This window comes from Salmo salar, chromosome 22, assembly GCF_965601325.2.
Source record: "Salmo salar chromosome 22, fSalSal1, whole genome shotgun sequence".
Taxonomy (NCBI): domain Eukaryota; kingdom Metazoa; phylum Chordata; class Actinopteri; order Salmoniformes; family Salmonidae; genus Salmo; species Salmo salar.
Window position 1 is genome coordinate 42,225,001 of NC_138312.1, and position 21,479 is coordinate 42,246,479.

The 21,479-nt window shown below is 45.2% G+C and overlaps 1 protein-coding gene across 1 annotated transcript in view; it reads left to right on the forward strand.

The window, feature by feature from the left end:
* Positions 1 to 21,479, forward strand: part of LOC106583501 (pleckstrin homology domain-containing family A member 6) — a 208,658-nt gene that overhangs the window by 21,263 nt on the left and 165,916 nt on the right. The window contains exon 2 of the mRNA XM_014167754.3: positions 11,261 to 11,372. The gene's annotated coding sequence lies outside the window, so the exon portion shown is untranslated. The remainder of the gene's footprint in view (positions 1 to 11,260; positions 11,373 to 21,479) is intronic.

Sequence of the window (21,479 nt, forward strand, 5' to 3'; positions counted from 1 at the left end):
CCTCAATCCCCCCCAACACCCCCCCCCACACACACCCCTCAACCCCCCACACACAGAAACACATACCCCTCAATCCCCCCCAACACCCCCCCCACACACACCCCTCAACCCCCCACACACAGATACACACACCCCTCAACCCCACACACCACACACAGAAATACACACCCCTCAACCCCCCCCCCACACACACACCCCTCAACTCTACACACACACACACACACCACACACACACACACACACACACACACACACACACACACACACACACACACACACACACACAGAGAGAGAACCCCCTCCCCTCAACCCCACACACAGAGACACACACACCCCTCAGCCCCACACACACGCATACACCCCTCAACCCCACACACAGAGACATACACACCCCTCAGCCCCACACACACGCATACACCCCTCAACCCCACACACAGAGACATACACACCCCTCAGCCCCACACACACGCATACACCCCTCAACCCCACACACAGAGACATACACACCCCTCAGCCCCACACACACGCATACACCCCTCAACCCCACACACAGAGACATACACACCCCTCAGCCCCACACACACGCATACACCCCTCAACCCCACACACAGAGACATACACACCCCTCAGCCCCACACACACGCATACACCCCTCAACCCCACACACAGAGACACACACACCCCTCAGCCCCACACACACGCATACACCCCTCAGCCCCACACACACGCATACACCCCTCAACCCCACACACAGAGACACACACACCCCTCAGCCCCACACACACGCATACACCCCTCAACCCCACACACAGAGACACACACACCCCTCAACCCCACACACAGAGACACACACACCCCTCAGCCCCACACACACGCATACACCCCTCAACCCCACACACAGAGACACACACACCCCTCAGCCCCACACACACGCATACACCCCTCAACCCCCCACACACACAAACACACAGCCCTCAACCCCACACACAGACACACACACACCCCTCCACTCAACATCGCCTGTCACTTTTGTCTCCCTCTCTATCTCTGTGCCATCCCCCTATCCACCCCTCCCCCCCTGCCCCCATCCACCCTCCCCCTATCCACCTCGCCACCCCTCCACCATGTGGCTAACACTTGCAAAACAGATCTCTCTCCATCCTCTCCTTTCTCTGATCTCCTCCCATTCACTGTTCTATTCTCTCCTGTTCTCCCTGCTACTCAACCATGACTGACACACAATGGACACACAGTGGCTGACACAGATAAACAATAGAGAGGGGGAATGTATGCAACTGGAGAGCCTGAATCAGGATATAGACACGCGTCAGCAGCAGAGAGTAGAGGGCTGGGTTGAGGGGACACTTTTTCACTCCATCTCGTCTATAGGATCCTCTTGGCTCAATTCTCCCATGCTCCTCTTCTCTCACTGGTTTGGCAAGAAGAACAGCGTTCACCTCTCTGTATTCCTTTGATGTGAAATCAGGGGTAAGTAAAGATGTGATGAATTGGGAAAGGCATTGCAACTACGCATTGGGGTTAGGAGAAATGTAACTACTTTAGGCCTACTGTGGGAAATGGTCCGCTACTGAACATTGTGGTTTTGTATGGTCAGTTTTATAATCTGTTTACAGAACAAAGTCATTGTAATTAAATGTGATTGTTTGTGACGCAACGCCATTTCGATTGTGTAACTTAGTGACTTGTGATTATGACGATCAATGATGGGTTGTCTTGCTGTTACAACACAGTTTAGAAAGATCAGTTAGTGGGTTTGTTATTAAGTAGAGTCTCTGGGATATTACAGACAGATTTGTTGTTTAGCCTTATAAGGGTTCAACTGGCATGCAAAGGAATTTAGCTTGAAGATAGCTGGCACTAAAACAGAGCTTGTGGACTGTGGTACAATAATATGCACACACACACACACACACACACACACACACACACACACACACACACACACACTGTTTGAATGCAGTGGGTTGTGAAATGTGATGCTACTGTGTTCTATCCCTGACCTCCACATTCTGTGAACCAGGCCTCTTCCTTGTTGATCCTGCGTCTCCACTCAGCAGGGGGGCTTATGTAATCAGGGTGTGTAAGTGTGTGTGTTCCTGCATGTGTTTGTGTACGTGTCCCTGGCCTTGTTATGGTGCAGAGCGCGTCCCCCTTCACTGTATCTGGACTCTGGTCCGTTGACTTCTCTACTATGCAGTGTGAGTTTGGTTATGGTGGTCTGTTATGTGTTGTGGGTGGAGGGTATCCTGTTCCCACCTCTCTCTTTACCCACCCCCATAACACTGTGTCATCTGACATCTGCAGTGAGTGAAATCTAATGGCTCGCTTTAGTTTGAGATACAGCATTCAGTCTTTCATGCATTTTAAACTGAATGTTTATTTATTCTCCAGTGGAGGAAGCTGTATATATGTGTATATTTTCAGTAATATGTCCAGTAATGAACGTAGCTGAATCTCTTCTTGTTCTGTGGTGTCTATGTTTTTACACTACACCTGTGTCATCGACAGCCTCCCTGAGTCGAAACGAATCCCTCCTTTTGCCCCTTCACGTGCACACACACCACACACACACACACACACACACACACACACACACACACACACACACACACACACACACACACACACACCTGTTTGCTCGTTCCTGTGGTGACAGACAGCCTTTCAGGGAGTGAAGCGGTGACATACAGCTTACTGAGGCTTGATTAGTAGTGGAGGAGAGGAGAGACAAACATGGGGAAGATAGAGCGAAGGGAGAGAAAAACAGCACTGGCGACTCTACAGTAACATTTAGTCATCCCCCCTTTCCTCTTATCCTCCCTGAATCCTCTCCTCCACCTCCACACCCACTCAGTCCCTTCTATCTTCCTTTCCTCCAGTTCCCTCTCCTCTGCTTGTTACTAGGCAGAGAGTGACATCGAACCGATGTAATGTCTATGTAATAACATGTGTGTAAAGTTTGGGGCCAGTCAGTCAGCAGCCTTAGCGGGACTTCTCTGACAGTCTGACAGTGACATTCACTCGGCCCAGAGGAAGAGAAGTGGAACCATACCCTTATTTCATCTATTTATCCCCCTCTCTCTCTCTCTCTCTCTCTCTCTCTCTCTCTCTCTCTCTCTCTCTCTCTCTCTCTCTCTCTCTCTCTCTCTCTCTCTCTCTCTCCCTCACCCCCTCCTTCTCCTCTCTCTCCTCTGCCGGCTTACTGTGATTGCGTGCCTAGTGCAGTAATCGCCTCAGAGGAGCTGCCATGGCGGGGACTAATGGGCTGGCTGACTGGGAGGGAACCTTCTGACTGGATGCTAATCTGGCCTGCTAATGCTAACCCTTTGACTCTAATGAGAGGAAATAATTAAAGTTTAGTCATGACAAAAAAATGAGAGGCCTGTGGCTGTGTGTGCATTTGGGAGTCTTGAAAAAAGCTATTGCAGTGCTGGGGAGAGGGTTAGTGGTAAGTCTAGCTTTTTGAGGGAGGGGTTGATCAGTCATGACATCTCTCATTCCCCTACGGCCCACAGTGAGGCTAAGAGAGGGAGAAAGAGAGGGAGAGCAGAAAATAGGAAAAGAGGATAGAGGAAAAAGGGAGAGAAGGATAAAATGTCATACCGAGAGACGTGGAAAGATAAAGGGAGGGAGAGAGAGAAAGAGAATGAGTAGAGAGAGACAGAAAGAGAGAGAGGGACAGAGGGAGGCAGAGGGAGAGAGAGAGAAAGAGAGAGCGACAGAGCTATTAATAGGATGATAACTGTTGGCAGTGTGTCTCTCAGGACACAATGGTGCTTCCGATCATCTTCCCAGAAGACCTTTCAGTGCTGGGTCGTAGGGGTCAACACAGCATCACTGCCAGATGACTTCCCTGTCCTGTCTCACCCTCTGTTCTGTCAAGCTAAATACTCTCAATTTCCCTCCTCTCTCTCTCTGTATTCATCTCTCCCCCCCTTTCCCTCTCTCTTTCTCTCTGTTTCCCTCCCTCTCTTTCCGCCTGCTGTATAATCCAGTTGTATCCAGTCCATCCTCCGTTAGTGTCGTGGGAAAGGCTGAGAGGAAAGGAGGCAGATTCAGCCTTTCCCAGTGTTTGAGGCCATGTCTGTCCCTCTATGTACTGTAAATGTCAATCAGCTCCATAGAGACACATCACACTGCTCTGGCCTCATTTAGTAATGTCCCTGGTCTCATAGAGAAGGTTTCTCTGGTAAGATGGAGAGAGAGGTGGGGATGGAGAGAGAGACATTTGCATGAGTGCACACACAAGCTCTGATCAGGGTAGTGCCAACCCAGTGCCTATCAGTGGGTGTGGGCTCTCCAAGGTGACGACTGTTGCTTGGCAACTACACCCTGCTCATTAATATGTAGATTTATACACAGCCCTCTTTGGCACTTTTGGCAAACGCACACAGACCAAAGTATTGCATAAAAAGCCTTTGCTAAAGTATGTTTTCAGAAAGGCTGTAGACTTTGAACCAGGATGACCATAGAAGTTTCCATCTCCCTCCGTCTATGAGTTCATATTACAATGCATAGTAGTACAGTAGTAGTAGTATTACAGTAGAATTATAGTAATAGTATTGCAGTAGCATTACAGTAGTAGTATTACAGCAGAAGTGTTACAGTAGTAGTATTGCTACAGTAGTAGTACAGCAGTAGTAGTATTGCAGTCAAAGTATTACAATAGTAGTATTTAGTGCTGAGCGATTAGTGCTTTTTGAGGTTGGTTCGGTTTTGGTTTGGTTATTAAAAAATAATAGCAGTTTTCGGTTTTGATTATGTTTTTAAACATTGAATCAAATGCACTATGCATTATGTGGGTTGAATGCTGTAACAACACAGTATAAAACAATGGTAGTACCAGCCCATTACTAATTATAACTTAAGCCATTAATATTTGTTGTTGTGTATATTACATTTGTTTTATTTGATTACTTTATTATTTAATTCCAAGTAATCTCATCTCATCTCTATAGAGCTACTGCATATGCTGTCTGACAAAATCCCTATTTTAGTAGTTCTTCATGTCACGCCTGCTCCCGCTCCCCACACCTGTCACCATCGTTACGCGCATCAGCGCTTCATGAGACTCACCTGTACTCCATCACATTTTTGATTTCCTCCCCTATATCTGTCTATTCCATAGTTTCATCCCCGTGTCAGCATTATTGTTGGTATCTTTACCCAAATCCAGACAGCTGATGTGCTGAAAGAGCTGCAAAATCTGGATCCCTACAAAGCAGCTGGGCTAGACAATCTGGACCCTCTCTTTCTAAAATTATCCGCCAAAATTGTTGCAACCCCAATTACTAGCCTGATTACTAGACACTCTAGTCCCAAATTGTTATAGACCTATATCTATCCTGCCCTGCCTTTCTAAAATCTTCGGACGCCAAGTTAACAAACAGATCCCTGACCATTTCGAATCCCACCGTACCTTCTCCACTATGCAATCTAGTTTCCGAGCTGGTCATGGGAGCACCTCAGCCATGCTCAAGGTCCTAAACAATATCATAACTGCCATCGATAAAAGACAGTACTGTGCAGCCGTCTTCATTGACCTGGCCAAGGCTTTCAACTCTGTCAATCACCGCGTTCTTATCGGCAGACTCAACAGCCTTGGTTTCTCAAATGACTGCCTCGCCTAGTTCACCAACTACTTCTCAGATAGAGTTAAGTGTGTCAAATCGGTGGGCCTGTTGTCCGGACCTCTGGCAGTTTCTATGGGGGTGCCACTGGGTTCAATTCTCGGGCCAACTCGTTTCTCTGTATATATCAATGATGTCGCTCTTGCTGCTGGTGATTCTCTGATCCACCTCTATGCAGACGACACCATTCTATATACATCTGGCCCTTCTTTGGACAACTGTGTTAACAAACCTCCAAACGAGCTTCAATGCCATACAACACTCCTTCCGTGGCCTCCAACAGCTTTTAAATGCTAGTAAAACTAAATGCATGCTCCTCAACCGATTGCTGCCCGCACCCGCCCGCCCGACTAGCATCACTACTCTGGATGGTTCTGACTTAGAGTATGTGGACAACTACAAATACCTAGGTGTCTGGTTGGACTGTAAACTCTCCTTCCAGACTCACATTAAGCAGCTCCAGTCCAAAATGAAATCTAGTGTCAGCTTCGTATTTCTCAACAAAGCCTCCTTCACTCATGCTGCCAAACATACCCTCGTAAAACTGACTATCCTACCGATCCTTGACTTTGGCGATGTCATTTACAAAATAGCCTCCAACACTGTACTCAATAAACTGGATGCAGTCTATCACAGTGCCATCCGTTGTGTCACCAAAGCCCCATATACCACCCACCACTGCAACCTGTACGCTCTCGTCAGCTGGCCCTCACTACTTATCCATCGCCAAACCCACTGGCTCCAGGTCATCTATAAGTCTTTGCTAGGTAAAGCCCTGGCTTTGGCCGCTTTTCCTTACAGTTCTCTGCTGCCAATGACTGGAAGGAATTACAAAAATCACTGAAGCTGGAGACTTTAAGCATCAGCTGTCAGAGCATCTTACCTATCACTGTACCTGTACACAGCCCATCTGTAAATAGCACACCCAAATACCTCATCCTCATATTGTTATTTTTTATTTATTTTTGCTCTTTTGCACCTCAGTATCTCTACTTGCACATCTATTATTCCAGCGTTAGTGCTAAATTGCAATTATTTCACCTCTATGGCCTATTTATTGCCTTACCTCCCTAATCTTACAACATTTGCACACACTGTACATAGACTTTTCTATTGTGTTATTGACTGTACATTTGTTTATCCCATGTGTAACTCTGTGTTGTTGTTTTTGTCGCACTGCTTTGCTTTATCTTGGCCAGGTCACAGTTGTAAATGAGAACTTGTTCTCAACTGGCCTACCTGGTTAAATAAAGGTGAAATGGGATGCTGTCCTTGTTTCATTTCATGTCCGTTGTTCATTACATGTTCACTCCCTGTACTTGCTTCTCGTCTCCCAGCGTCTGTCCTCACAGAATGCTGATACCATATTGGAAGCATCAGGGAGTATTTATTTTTATTTTTTGGTTGGTGATGTTGGGTCCGGGTGCCACGGCCGAAGGAACCGGGGATGCCTCAGCTGGCTTGTCAGGTTTCCACGCCTTAGCTGGCTTGAGAGGTTTCCTTGCCTCGGTTGCCTCGGCACGCTCCCATCCCACATCATGCCTCAGCCGGCTCGTCGGGCTCCCACGCCTCAGCCGGCTCGTCGGGCTCCCACGCCTCAGCCGGGTCGTAGGGCTCCCACGCCTCAGCTGGCCCGTAGGGCTCCCACGCCTCAGCAGGCCCATCGGTCTCACCCAGTTGGGGGGGGTACTGTCATTCCTGCTTCCGCTCCCCCCCTTGGCACTCGAGGGTGCCAGGCTGCCCATCATTATGCTCACCTGTCACCATAATTACCCCCATCAGCGCTTCATTGGACTCACCTGTACTCGATCACATTTTTGATTGCCTCCCCTATATCTGTCTATTCCTCAGTTTCATCCCCGTGTCAGCATTATTGTTGTTATGTTTCCCTTCTCCAGACGCTGTCCTTGTTTCGTTTCATGTCCGTTATTCATTAAATGTTCACTCCCTGTACTTGCTTCTCGTCTCCCAGCGTCTGTCCTCACACTTCAAAGTAAATAAGGCATTATTTTATGACTGCTGAGCTGTCAATCACTAAGAACATGTCTTTTCAGGTAGAGATATCCTACAAAGCAACTGCTCTCTATCTCTCTCAATCGTGCGTTCTGTTCGTGTCTGTCCCACACCGACCGGACAAATTGGCATGTAATAGGCATGTAATGGATTATGGTCATTGTAGTTAATTACCAAGTTTTGGTTGTGGTCTGTTGTGTAATGTGGGTGCAGGGTATCCTGTTCCCCCATCTCTCACCAAAATATATTTTTTTACAAGGACGTGTGTTTGTCATTGCCTAGAAAGCAGTATGTGTGTGTTTTTTGAAAATCTTCCCCATGTTCGATGTGATGTATGTCCCGTGCCTATGCCCAAGGTCAGAACACCAAATCCTCTATACAGAATACCCTCTTACAAAAAAGGGTTCCAAAAGGGTTCTTCGGCTATCCCCATAGGAGAACCCTTTTTGGTTTGGGGTAGAGCTCTTTTGAACTCAAAACGGTTCTACCTGGAACCAAAAAGGCTTCTTCAAAAGGTTCAGTCAAAGAACCCTTTTAGGTTCTAGATAGCACCTTTTTTTCTAAGAGTGTGTGGTTAATGATATATGTAGCATATGTGTCAGCTGTCAGTGTGTATGTAAATGTGTGTGTGTGTTTATGTCTGTACTGGGTGGTTCATAATCTCTACGCATCCCCACGTGTCTCTCCTCTTCACACACACATACTATACACTCCTCAAAATAGTTTTTATAGGTAAAAGCAATGAGGCTGGAGATTTGTTATTGAACCTGTTGAATTCTATCAGACCAGGAGAGGACACACGGATAGTAAGCCACCATAGACTATTGAGACAAACCAGGTGTCGGTGTCAGTGATCATGGTTTAGTCCCCACCTGAAGAGTGAAGAATGGAGCCTTTATACTCTCGCTACAGTCTACCACAGCCAGGTAGAGAGGAGAGGAGGGGAAGACTAAGGTAGCAATTTTGTTGACACACCTTCAAGAGAGGGGGGTGGAGAGTGGGAAGGAACAAAGAGAGAGAGAGAGAGAGAGCGAGCGCGAGGGAAGAGAGGGAGAAAGGGAGAGAACAAGAACAACAGGCCTGTTCAGAACAAAGCACATGCTAAGTTTATTGACTTCAGGGCTGCTGCATATGAACATGTGAAGGTGTATGTGTCTAGGTGTGTGCGTGTGCATGCAAGTGTGTGATTGTAAACTACTGGTGTAAGACTTAGTGTTCTACACTGTGCATCCAGATGTGATGGTGTATGGGTTTACACTATTCTAGCAGGAGTTCCTAGTAATGAAACACTGACTACTACACTGACCAGCATTTATATTTAGCTCAGATAGTTCCAACTTCTACATCTAGATGAACTTTCTGACTATGAAATAATCTGAATTATCTCAACAGAAATGGTATTTGTGTGTGTGCGTGCGCGTGAGTGTGTCTGTACGATTGCATGCATGTGATGTGTGTGGGTTCTAGCTCCTGTTTTCCAGGCTGCAGTATGTTTTCATAAAAAAGTCTGTTATCACTTAACCCTTGACCTATTAGCCTCTCAGTTTCACCTGCCTGCAGGCCGGAGAAAGAGGTTGATCACGCTGTTATGGTGTTGTGTAGCTGTGTAATGTGAGTGATGTAATTGTGTTGCATCTATCAACTTGGAATGTTTCTCAGAGAAAACAGGAACGTAAACCTATATAGCATGAGTTTATATCTAAGGTTATAACTACATACATAGAACTACAGCAGAGATATCTAGTTTATAACTACATACATAGAACTACAGCAGAGATATCTAGTTTATAACTACATACATAGAACTACAGCAGAGTTTATGACTAGGTTATAACTACATACATAGAACTACAGCAGAGTTTATGTCTAGGTTATAACTACATACATAGAACTACAGCAGAGTTTATATCTAGGTTATAACTACATACATAGAACTACAGCAGAGTTTATGTCTAGGTTATAACTACATACATAGAACTACAGCAGAGTTTATATCTAGGTTATAACTACATATTTAGAACTACAGCAGAGATTATATCTAGTTTATAACTACATGCATAGAACTACAGCAGAGTTTATATCTAGTTTATAACTACATACATAGAACTACAGCAGAGTTTGTCTAGGTTATAACTACATACATAGAACTACAGCAGAGATTATATCTAGGTTAACTACATACATAGAACTACAGCAGAGATTATATCTTGGTTATAACTATATTTGTCGTTGTCAGTTTGGCTTGTGGGCATCAGTGAGTGGAGTCACTAGACACACACATAGAGGAGTTTCTGAGTGAACGCTCAAGCACACACACAACCTGCAACATACTGTAGCTACAGTATCATGTAGTGAAAAACAACTGTGACGTGAGAACAACATGTTCTCTAATGAATTAACTGTATGACTGATATTTCTCTTTTATGACACTGTGTACATGTAATGTGTGTCTGTGTGAATGTGTTTGTATGTACGAGTGTGTGGTTGTGTTCTAATTCACATCTTGAGAAACTGTCTCAACTCCCCGGGAGGGAAACTGTCTCAACTCCCCGGGAGGGAAACTGTCTCAACTCCCCGGGAGGGAAACTGTCTCAACTCCCCGGGAGGGAAACTGTCTCAACTCCCCGGGAGGGAAACTGTCTCAACTCCCCGGGAGTGAAACTGGATGCAGATTTGATTTTATTGAAAACTGCTTTAGAAAAGCAGTCCAGTCCAATACAAACACAGTTCAAGATATTTGTGATCCATTAGCCTCTCTCTCTTTCACTCTCTCTCTCTCTACCTGTGGGCGCCCTCAACACACATGTGTCTGGCATCAGCCTCTGACTAACACTGACTCACCTTAACACCTCCAGTTTAACAACCCTGAATACAACACACACACACTCTGGTTGTGAAATATCGAGTCTGGTTTGAGCCTACAGTGGTGGTGATATTTTGGCAGGCTCCAGGGAGAATGCAGAACTCGTTTAAAGTCTATAAATTGTTATTGGTCAAACTGTAGGAAGAAAAAACGACCAAGGGAGGGGTTCAGTTTGAAACGAGGGAAAGGGAGCCAGATAGAGAGAGGGAGGGAGGGAGGTGGGGGAAAGGTGAGGTGTAGGCGTGAGGAAGATGGAAGGACATGACAAGGATAAAGGGAGACAGGTAGGGGAGATGGGGATGAAAAGGAAAGGAAAGGAGCATGAGAGGAGAGAAGAAGAGAAAGAAAAGAGGGAGAGAAGAAGGGCAGAGTGAAAGGTAGAGGAGAGATGAACATAAGTTCCAGTAAATGATCAGATTAAGAATTGGAGGAAAAGGACGAGTAGAATGAGGGTGATTAGAGCGACAGAGGGAGAGGGGAGAGAGATAGAGAAGAGAGGGGAGAGAGAGAGAAAGCGGTAAAAAGGGAGAGAAGATGGGAGCGAGCGAGCGAAGGGGGTAAAAGGGAGGGAAAGGGAAAAGAGAGAGAGGGAGGGAGGGATCATTGTTTCAGGACCACTGGTGGTTTCGTGTTTCTCCTCTGCCCTGCAGATTTCCATTCTCCAGCTTCTGTGCCGACTGACTGACTCTCTTTCTCTCTCTCTCCTCTCTCTCTCTCCTCCGCCCCCTTCCAGCCAAGCCTCTCCATGCTGTAGGAGATTACTAAGAGGAAGACTTCAGACTCACTGAGGAGAACACAAAGAAAAGGAGGGATACAGACAGAAAAGAGAGAAAGGAAACTGCAAGGTATGGACAGCACATGCTCTTCATTCTTTTTTGCTCTGAGACAGATAAAAGGGAGGTAGAAAAGAGAAGGCTTCTCATTTATTTTTATTTTCATCTCTCTGCAATTCTCCCTCTGTTCTGTTATTTCCCTGTAGCCATGCTCTCTGATCTGGGGTGTGCGTGTGTGCGTGTAGTGTGCGTGTGAAGTGTGTTCTGTGTACCGTGTGCAGTCAGAGTGCTGCTCATGTGAAGGGAGAAAGGAAACCATGCCTGTAGGGTGTGACTAGTGAACTTATGTGTATGTGTGAATGCGTGTGTGTGTATACTGTATTTAGATTTGGATGGATGTGTACAAAATGTGCATCAGAAAGTTTGTGTGTGAGTGTAAGTGGGGGTACAGTTGCTGTGTGTGTGTGTATGAGTGTGTGAGTTGAGGAGGTAACTGTAGGTGTGTGTGTGCAGGAGTGTGTAGGTGTGATTGCAGACATGAGATGTCTAGATGGTAGGTGATGGTAGTAATCTGATTGATGTATGGAGGCAGGTTTATCTCCCAAGGGATCAAAATCCTTATGTAAACATTAATTGACTACATAGAGGACACATTATGCTACGTAGGACATGCATAGCAGACACGCAAAGCACATAACAATACACAACACAAACAAGAATACTCAGTTTAAGGTAAAAAACAACTGTTCACCAGTTTCCTGGAGAATTCAAGAACCTCATTCCTAATTTCCTGCAAGGACACATATTTGCATTAATTTACTTAAAGGTGCACTATGCAGAAATTGCTCCGCCATTTCCTGGTTGCTAAAATTCGAATAGTTCGCCAAATTTCAGTTTATGTGACAAAACAAGGAAGTATAGTGTAGAGAATCATTGTACCATCTAAACCGCTGTGAAATATCTTTTCCATAACCAAAAATATTGTATTTTCAGCTGTTTGAAGCTGGTGTACAAAACTGGAAGTAAAAGATGAAACTGAAGCACAGGAGGCATAGAAATATCGCACATAGAACAGATCTACCGCTTCGTAGACTTGCTTTCAATGAGAATGACTGATCTATAACTCACATTTCTATGTGCATTTAGTTGGTCACCCAAAAAGTTACATATTGCAGTTTTAACCAAACAGAAAAAACCTTGTTTGCAAAAAGCTTTCCAATGGACTGTGTGAGTGTTATTTTAGTCCTCTGCTGGAAGCTTGGTTAGTGATTATTATTATTATTGAATAGGGCCCAGCCTGTGTGCAGGTGTGGAGTGTAGTACCAGGTGTCCCTCTCATTTGTCTGCTTTAGGTAGTGTCCTAAATGGCACTATATTCCTTACATAGTGCCCTACTTTGTACCAGGGCCCTGGGCACTATATTAGGAATAGGAAGCCATTTGGGATGCAGATTTACTGTAGTGTTTACCCTGAGTCTGGGACCTATAACCACATCAGGTCTTTAAACAGCCATGGTCTACTCTCTCCTTTCCTTCTTTTATCAGGTGGCTAGGCTACTTGCTAGGCTGTTTTTATCAAAAGCTTTTTTACTACAGTCAAAACTGAGTTCAACATGTGGTTTTGGTTGAGAAAGCCAGTGTATGTCTGTGTGAGGGGAGGGGGGGGGGGGGGGGGGGGGTTGTGTGCTTGTGCTTATGTTCATTCCAATCTGGCTAGCACTGCAACAGTAGCACAACAACACTCCATCGCTAATGTTCTTAACAATGATTCTGTGGCTAACACACAACCCACATGCTGTCCCTTTCATTTGGATGCTATCAAGGCAGCTAATTGTTTATCCCTAACCCTTCAGATTAGCATTTGGTCGCTAACCCCAAGTTCCACACGCACCAATAAAACCCCAATCTTCCTAGTCAGCAATCATCATTATATGGGGTTAATTTTCTTCAGTTTTTCGAGAAAAAAAAGGTTCATGTAAGTCTCTCCCTTCCTCTCTCATTTGAGGACTTCCCCTGCATCTATCTTGGTGTTAGGTGTAGCCTGCTAATTGCTTGGATATATATAGGCTGAGAGGAAATACTAAGGTGCTTATTAGCGTCAGGCAGCTAGCCATGAGCCACTATTATCCTTAGAGAGAAAGAGGCTCTATAGAGGCAGCTAGCCATGAGCCACTATTATCCTTAGAGAGAAAGAGGCTCTATAGAGGCAGCTAGCCATGAGCCACCATTATCCTTACAGAGAGAGAGAGGCTCTACAGAGGGGATGAAAGCAGGGTGGGGTCTCAGATTACCCCCTGACAGTGCCACTGTTTAATGTCGCTATGGCCTTAACCACTCCTCAGAGCCAGAGGACCAGGACTTTAATACATTTTTTATTTAACTAGGCAAGTCAGTTAAGAACAAATTGTTATCTACAATGATGGCTTACCCCAGCCAAACCCGGACAACACTGGGCCAATTGTGCGCTATCCTATGGGACTCCCAATCACAGTCGGATGTGATGCAGCCTGGATTCGAACCAGGGACTGCAGTGACGCCTCTTTCACTGAGATGCATTGCCTTAGACCACTGCTCCACTCAGGAGCATTTGGCTGGTCTGGGACTTATCTGGGTGGGAGTGTTATCAGTGGCGTAGCTAGAGTGTAATTGCAGTGGTTGTTCTACTGGTGAAAGTTGGTTTTAAGTGGAGTAGTCCATTTTTATCTCTATGTTTTCTGAATTGTTTAGCAGTATCCTGAGCTTTTTGTTCTTCATTTAAGATTGGGGGTTAGGGGCTGGTTAGCAGTAAGGATCTAAAGTTAGGGTTTAGGGTTGGTGATTTAAAAAAAAAAATGTCAGTAGAAAGCGCCATACTTCCATCCTTTCTAGCATGGTCATATAGTGAGGAGTGGTGGCACAGGCCAGTCAGGGCTCCATGGTTTGGCTGCTGATTGGCAAGACCATGCCCAACCTGGTGATCTTGGCACTGAGTAGAGGTTGCCCGGGCAGCAGGGTAGCCTGGTGGTCTAAGCTTGTCCAGGTTAGGACACACAGACAAAGACCTAGGACCTGGGAGATGATGGATGACAGAGAGGAAGAAGAATACTGCTCTTGTCGCTCCCATGAATAGAGGCCTTCTGTGTTTTTTTGTGTGTGTGTGTGTGTGTGTGTGTGTGTGTCTGTGTCTGTGTCTGTGTGTATGTGCCTGTGTTTCAGTATGTGTGTGTGAGGGAATGCCTTCCATGAGGGCACCAATGCCCAAATGTCCCAATACCAGCTCCTGAAAGACCAATTAAAATCTTCATTTTCTGGAAGAATGTTCTGCTGCTCAGCCAGATTCAGATTCTATAGTCATCTTTTAGAGAGGGGAGCTGACAACAAACCCACATTGGGGACAGCAGCCGTTGTTCTTTAGATAGTACCACTTGACTTATTGCTGTGCTTTATCCCCGTAAAAAGAGCTCTTGGCATCACTTGCTGCCCATGTTTTCATCCAAAGCCCTTCTGGTTCAGCCCATAGTGGTTGAGTGGTCTAACCAAACAAAGCGAGCAGTGAGCTGGGGAGAATAGAGGTGCAGTGATTATTGACTGGCTTTCCTGTCATTTCCCAACCTCTCTATATATAAACCCCTCTAGGGTTGAGTTTAGGTCTGCGTCCCAAATGGCACCCTATTCCCTACATAGTGCACTAGTTTCGACCAGAGCCCTATGAGCCCTGGTCAGAAGCGAATAGGGTTTGATGTGGGATGCACCCTAGCTCAGGTCTAGCCTCCTCATACATCTCCCATAGAACCTCCTGAAAGAGGGCTCTGAAAAAGCCTTTAGGTGGGTAAGAGTGGGTAGGGGGAGTGGGAGAGGTTAAGTGGGTACGATGTGGGAAAGAGCTAAACCAAAGAGCTGCAGTTAAAGGTGGGCTGAACTTCTTGATTGAGCCTCGTTTTCAATTCTCCTCAGTAGAAAATGCGACTGAGAACCAGATTTGGGTTTTGGAGGCATGCTTTGATGTGGGTGTCTCTTGTGTGTGTGTTCGAAGGTGGTAAGTGTTTGTACTTTCACTCTGCCAAAACAGTACACAGTTAGTCCCTCACCTTTCTAGATAACTTAAACAGTTTGACCAGGTCTTGTTTGGAAGTAGCCTAGACTAGCTAGCAAGCTAGCCAACTTCTTTCGCCAATTAGCTTCAACCGTGGCAAGGTTTATTTGACTTTGGATAGCCTATCTCTGGGGCTATTTAGGGACCAAATATAAATTACACAATGTAAATCAGACAATATTTTCATGTTGCACATCTGTTAGTTGTCTCATTAAATGCTTTTTGGTTTGAAGTTTTAAAGTCATTGAAATTTGGAGCTATTGGCATTTAAAATATTGTCCCAGGTACATTGTCTAATTAACTGATGGTCCCTAACTAGCCCCATAGGGATATTGAATGTCAAACCAAATTCACCATGGGCATCACGATCGGTTCGTGGGCAGCTGTCCTCTGAATTGATGATTACTTGGGTGCTGCCAGCTGTGGGCTGTTGGGCAGGATTGAAATAAACCTAACCCAAGGAAAACTATTACTGTACCCTTCATTCCATGACATACAATAAAAAATAAAAATCTCTCTCAAATCTCTGTTTTGCACATGACTGACTTTATGACCAAAATCAACCTATTTACACATTGTAGTCAATTGTGACACTAGAATAAATGTTTCTGACTAATATCGATGCCACATAGAAAATGCCTATCAGAGAAGTTGTTTATTGCCTACAGTTGCTCTTTAAACTGTGGCAGGTCTTCAGTTGAATTAGCCTGCAGCTAGACAATATAAGAGCACTGCTGGTTGTCTTACTGACTCCTGAGAGCCACACACTCAGAATGTCCTCAGACCTAAACCACGTGTTGATTAGGAGTCAGGACAATGAGAGAGAAGAGAGGAGGAGGAGAGAGGAGGAGGAGAGAGGAGAGAGGAGGATGGAGTGATGAGGAGAGAGGAGGAGGAGAGAGGAGAGAGGAGGAGGAAATAGGAGAGAGGAGGAGAGAGATGGTGTGTGTTTTGTCAGGGCAGCGGTTGAATACCAGGAGGATCAAATCAAATCAAAGTTTATTTGTCACACGTGCCTAACACAACAGGTGTAGACCTTACAGTGAAATGCTTACTTACAGGCTCTAATCAACGGCGCGATTTTTAAGTTAAAAAAAAATAGCGAGGCTATATACAGTAGCGAGGCTATAACAGTAGCAAGGCTATATACAGGCACCGGTTAGTCGGGCTGATTGAGGTAGTATGTACATGAATGTATAATTAAAGTGACTATGCATATATGATAAACAGAGAGTAGCAGCAGTGTAAAAGAGGGGGGGGGGGGGGGGGGGGGGTGGCACACAATGCAAATAGTCCTGGTAGGCATTTGATTACCTGTTCAGGAGTCTTATGGCTTGGGGGTAAAAACTGTTGAGATGCCTTTTTGTCCTAGACTTGGCACTCCGGTACTGCTTGCCATGCGGTAGTAGAGAGAACAGTCTATGACTGGGGTGGCTGGGGTCTTTGACAATTTTTAGGGCCTTCCTCTGACACCGCTTGGTGTAGAGGTCCTGGATGGCAGGCAGCTTAGCCCCAGTGATGTACTGGGCCATACGCACTACCATCTGTAGTGCCTTGCGGTCGGAGACCGAGCAGTTGTCGTACAAGGCAGTGATGCAACCAGTCAGGATGCGCTCGATGTTGCAGCTGTAGAACCTTTTTTAGGATCTGAGGACCCATGCCAAATCTTTTTAGTTTCCTGAGGAGGAAAAGGCTTTGTCGTGCCCTCTTCACGACTGTCTTGGTGTGATTGGACCATTTTAGTTTGTTGGTGATGTGGACACCAAGGACCTTGAAGCTCTCAACCTGCTCCACTACAGCCCCGTCGATGAGAATGGGGGCATGCTCAATCCTCCTTTTCCTGTAGTCCACAATCATCTCCTTAGTCTTGGTTATGGTGAGAGATAGGTTGTTATTCTGGCACACCACGGCCAGGTCTCTGACCTCCTCCCTATAGGCTGTCTCGTCGTTGTCAGTGATCAGGCTGTTGTGTTGTGTGCAAACTTAATGATGGTGTTGGAGTCGTGCCTGGCCACGCAGTCGTGGGTGAACAGGGAGTACAGGAGGGGACTGAGCACGCACCCCTGAGGGGCTCCAGTGTTGAGGATCAGATTGGCAGTTGTGTTGCTACCTACCCTCACCACCTGGGGGCGGCCCGTCAGGAAGTCCCTGGTTCCTTAGCTTAGTGATGAGCTTTGAGTGTACTATGGTGTTGAACACTGAGCTGTGGTCAATGAATAGCATTCTCACGTAGGTGTTCCTTTTGTCCAGGTGTGAAAGGGCAGTGTGGAGTGTAATAGAGATTGCATCATCTGTGGATCTGTTTTGGCGGTATGCAAATTGGAGTGGGTCTTGGGTTTCTGGGATAATGGTGTTTATGTGAGCCATTACCAGCCTTTCAAAGCACTTTATGGCTACGGAGGTGAGTGCTACGGGTCTGTAGTCATTTAGGCAGGTTGACTTAGTGTTCTTGGGCACAGGGACTATGGTGGTCTGCTTGAAACATGTTGGTATTACAGACTCAATCAGGGACATGTTGAAAATGTCAGTGAAGACACCTGCCAGTTGGTCAGCATATTCCCGGAGCACACGTCCTGGTAATCCTTCTGGCCCCGCAGCCTTGTGAATGTTGACCTGTTTAAAGGTCTTACTCACTTCGGCTACGGAGAGCCTGATTACACAGTCGTCTGGAACAGCTGATGCTCTCATGCATGCCTCAGTGTTGCTTGCCTCGAAGCGAGCATAGAAGTGATTTAGCTTGTCTGGTAGGCTTGTGTCACTGGCTAGCTCGCAGCAGTGCTTCCCTTTGTAGTCTGTAATAATTTGCATGCCATACCACATAAGACGAGCGTCGGAGCCGGTGTAGTACGATTCAATCTTAGCCCTGTATTGACGCTTTGCCTGTTTGATGGTTCCTCGGAGGGCATAGCAGGATTTCTTATAAGCTTCCGGGTTAGAGTCCTGCACCTTGAAAGCGGCAGCTCTACCCTTTAGCTCAGTGCCTGTAATCCATGGCTTCTGGTACAGTACAGTCACTGTGGGGACGACGTCCTCGATGCACTTATTGATGAAGCCAGTGACTGATGTGGTGTACTCCACCATGCCATCGGAAGAATTCTGGAACATGTTCCAGTCTGTGATAGCAAATCAGTCCTGTAGTTTAGCATCTGCTTCATCTGACCACTTTTTTATAGACCGAGTCACTGGTGCTTCCTGCTTTAATTTTTGCTTGTCAGCAGGAATCAAGAGGATAGAATTATGGTCAGATTTACCAAATGGAGGGCGAGGGAGAGCTTTGACCGCGTCTCTGTGTGTGGAGTACAGGTGATCTAAAGATGTTTTCCCTCTGGTTGCACATTTAACATGTTGATAGAAATTAGGTAGAACTGATAAGTTTCCCTGCATTAAAGTCTCCGGCCACTAGGAGCGCCACCTCTGGGTGAGTGGTTTCCTGTTTGCTTATTTCCTTATACAGCTGACTGAGTGCGGTCTTAGTGCCAGCATCCGTCTGTGGAGGGAAAATAAACAGCCAGGAAAAGGATCCACCACCGGAGAGGAGAAGACAGTTACTTTGTTACAACATGATGGCCTGTGGCTGGGGAATAAGTGGGTGATGACAACCTTTTCAGGCAAAAAGACCTACATGAAACACACACACGATGTTGTGTATTTACACTGCTTACTATGTCATGTTGTCTCACTGACATGTACAGTAGTGTGGCCACAGGGTGTCAATGTTGACCTCTTAAAGGAGAGAACAGAACTCACACTGAGGAGGAGTCACATGGTGTTACAACACTTACCAGAACTGCTCTTTTACACCAGTGATATACAGCTGTGTATGTGTGTGTATGTGTACAGTATGTGTGTGTGTTTCCCCCTGTGTGTGTGTATGTGTATTCAGAGGGACTACTGGGTGAGTGCCTGTCTCCAGCAAAAGGAAGTTGAGACGACCGCATATAGGGCTGTGGCGGTCACAAAATTTTGTCAGCCGGTGATTGTCAAGCAAATAACTGTCGTACTGACGGTAATTGACCGTTAATTAACATAAACACATTTAGAATCTCCTGGCTTCTACAAGCCACTGATGCTGACCTTTGGAACATCTACATTTTAAAAAGTCTAATAAATCCATGTAATATAGCCTATACCTTCACAATAAATCCATTATTCATTTTAGACAGGTCTAAAGGTACATGATATGAAGAAATGTAGTCTGTTTCAGAAGAACAGAATAGCATAATCTGAGTTGTCCTTGTGTTAGGTCCTAATCTGGCTATGCCATATGGCTGTGGGATACACTAGTTTATTTAGTAGACAATATTTGCTTAGAATTCCTTGGCATTATTTTATAGAATGAAGAATACAATTGAACATAGCTGAATAAAATATAAAAGGATATTTTCTCCAAATGATTTGAAGGAGTGCTCTATTCTGTGTTGAGTGGTTAACAAAGACAGGTCCTCCTATAAGCTTAATTTAGAGTTATTAATGTAACTTTAGTTGTTCTACAAACGTTGGGCTATATGTTTGATTTTTATTACATTCTAAGGCTGCATGCGACTCTAATGATGATTTGAAAAAAGTATCTTGAAAGACATGAGCTCTGCTTAGTTTTTTTGTGCAGGCTGTACACACTACATCAGTCACTCATTCACAATTTGACAAGCACTTGATAATGCCTAGAACTTCACAGCGGCATCCCCTTTGTGTGGCCGTAATGTCCCCTAAAAAAAACATGCCTTTTGTGGCCAGTGGCTGTTGTGCCCTTCTCCCTGAGTGCTGCGCGCTCCATCACGTGATGGCTCATTCTCACAGTGAAAACAGACACATTGGGGACGCAACTGCGGGCGTCATCCAATTCCGAGGTGCATATTGAAGATAGTGGAAGAACTGTCCAAATGTACTTTTCGTCAGTAGGCCTAACGAACAGCTAAAGCACTAGCCTCAAAAACAACCACTAGCATCAAAACACCTTTTTTACACTATATGGCTGACGCAACAGATCAGAACGTTTAGCTTAAAATGTTGATAAACTATTAGGCTATTTCTTCACATTATAAGCGCAGCAATGCGCACATGGTAGTAGGCTATAAGCATGAATGTTCCATTAGCGGAAAACACCAATCTTTAAAAGTGACCGCAAATGCAATTATGGATGTAATGCTTTTATTATAAAGGTGAATTTTTATGGTGAAAATTATCTTCCCCAAACTTCAAACTCCCGCGCTGTTTATGTATGCCAGTTATGCTCTAGACCCCTTGTAAATCAGATGAATGTACTTAATTTTAAGAAGCACTTTAGTTGTGATACAAACCTTATTAAAACATAGGTCCATGGGCTAGGCTACATGATGTGTGCGACTACGATTAAAAAAAGTCGCAAAAAACAAGGCATTGTTTCTTATGCTGGGCATCATTCACAAGTGATAATATATAATTCACAAGTGATAGGCTAATATTGTCACCCATCAGACAGTTCTTGATTTAATCTTCTTTACATATACTAAATAATATATGTGGGAAATTTGTTTTGATTCAGAGTGGACCATTATCATGGATCTGTATCGAAACAGGGGCAGCGGGAAAAAAATACCCGTCATCTCTGCACTTAAATAGCGAATGGAGGACGCTTTTCCCCATGGTTTATTTTCATGCCAGCCAGGTAGGCTTTACTCCTGTTGTAAAGAGAAGCAATGTGCTTAACATTAGGAAAGTTGAGAAATAAACATAATAGGCCTCACCTATATAAAGCTGATAGGATCCTCCTCTTTTTAGGAGAGGCATCACTCATGCAATTGCATAGCCTATTGAAATGTTGCGCAACATGAGCTCACAGGCTCTCATTAAGTGTTTGATTAGATTTTGAATACATTTGCATTGATGTCAGAGTGATTAGAGGGGCAATGGAGTGCGGAGTACCAGCCTGTTAACAAGTTTGGTAGGATACTAATGACCATCAGCAGCATCAGAGCTTGGAGAAGCCTAATTACTGTGACTAAACGTGGAATTTGACCGCAGGTGTGGTGATAATATGGTCACCACAACAGCCCTAACCACACATTCCTGTAGTTCCAGCATCCTGTCTCTACCTGTTCCTCTTTAGTCCCCCCCAGTAGGAGAGGATAG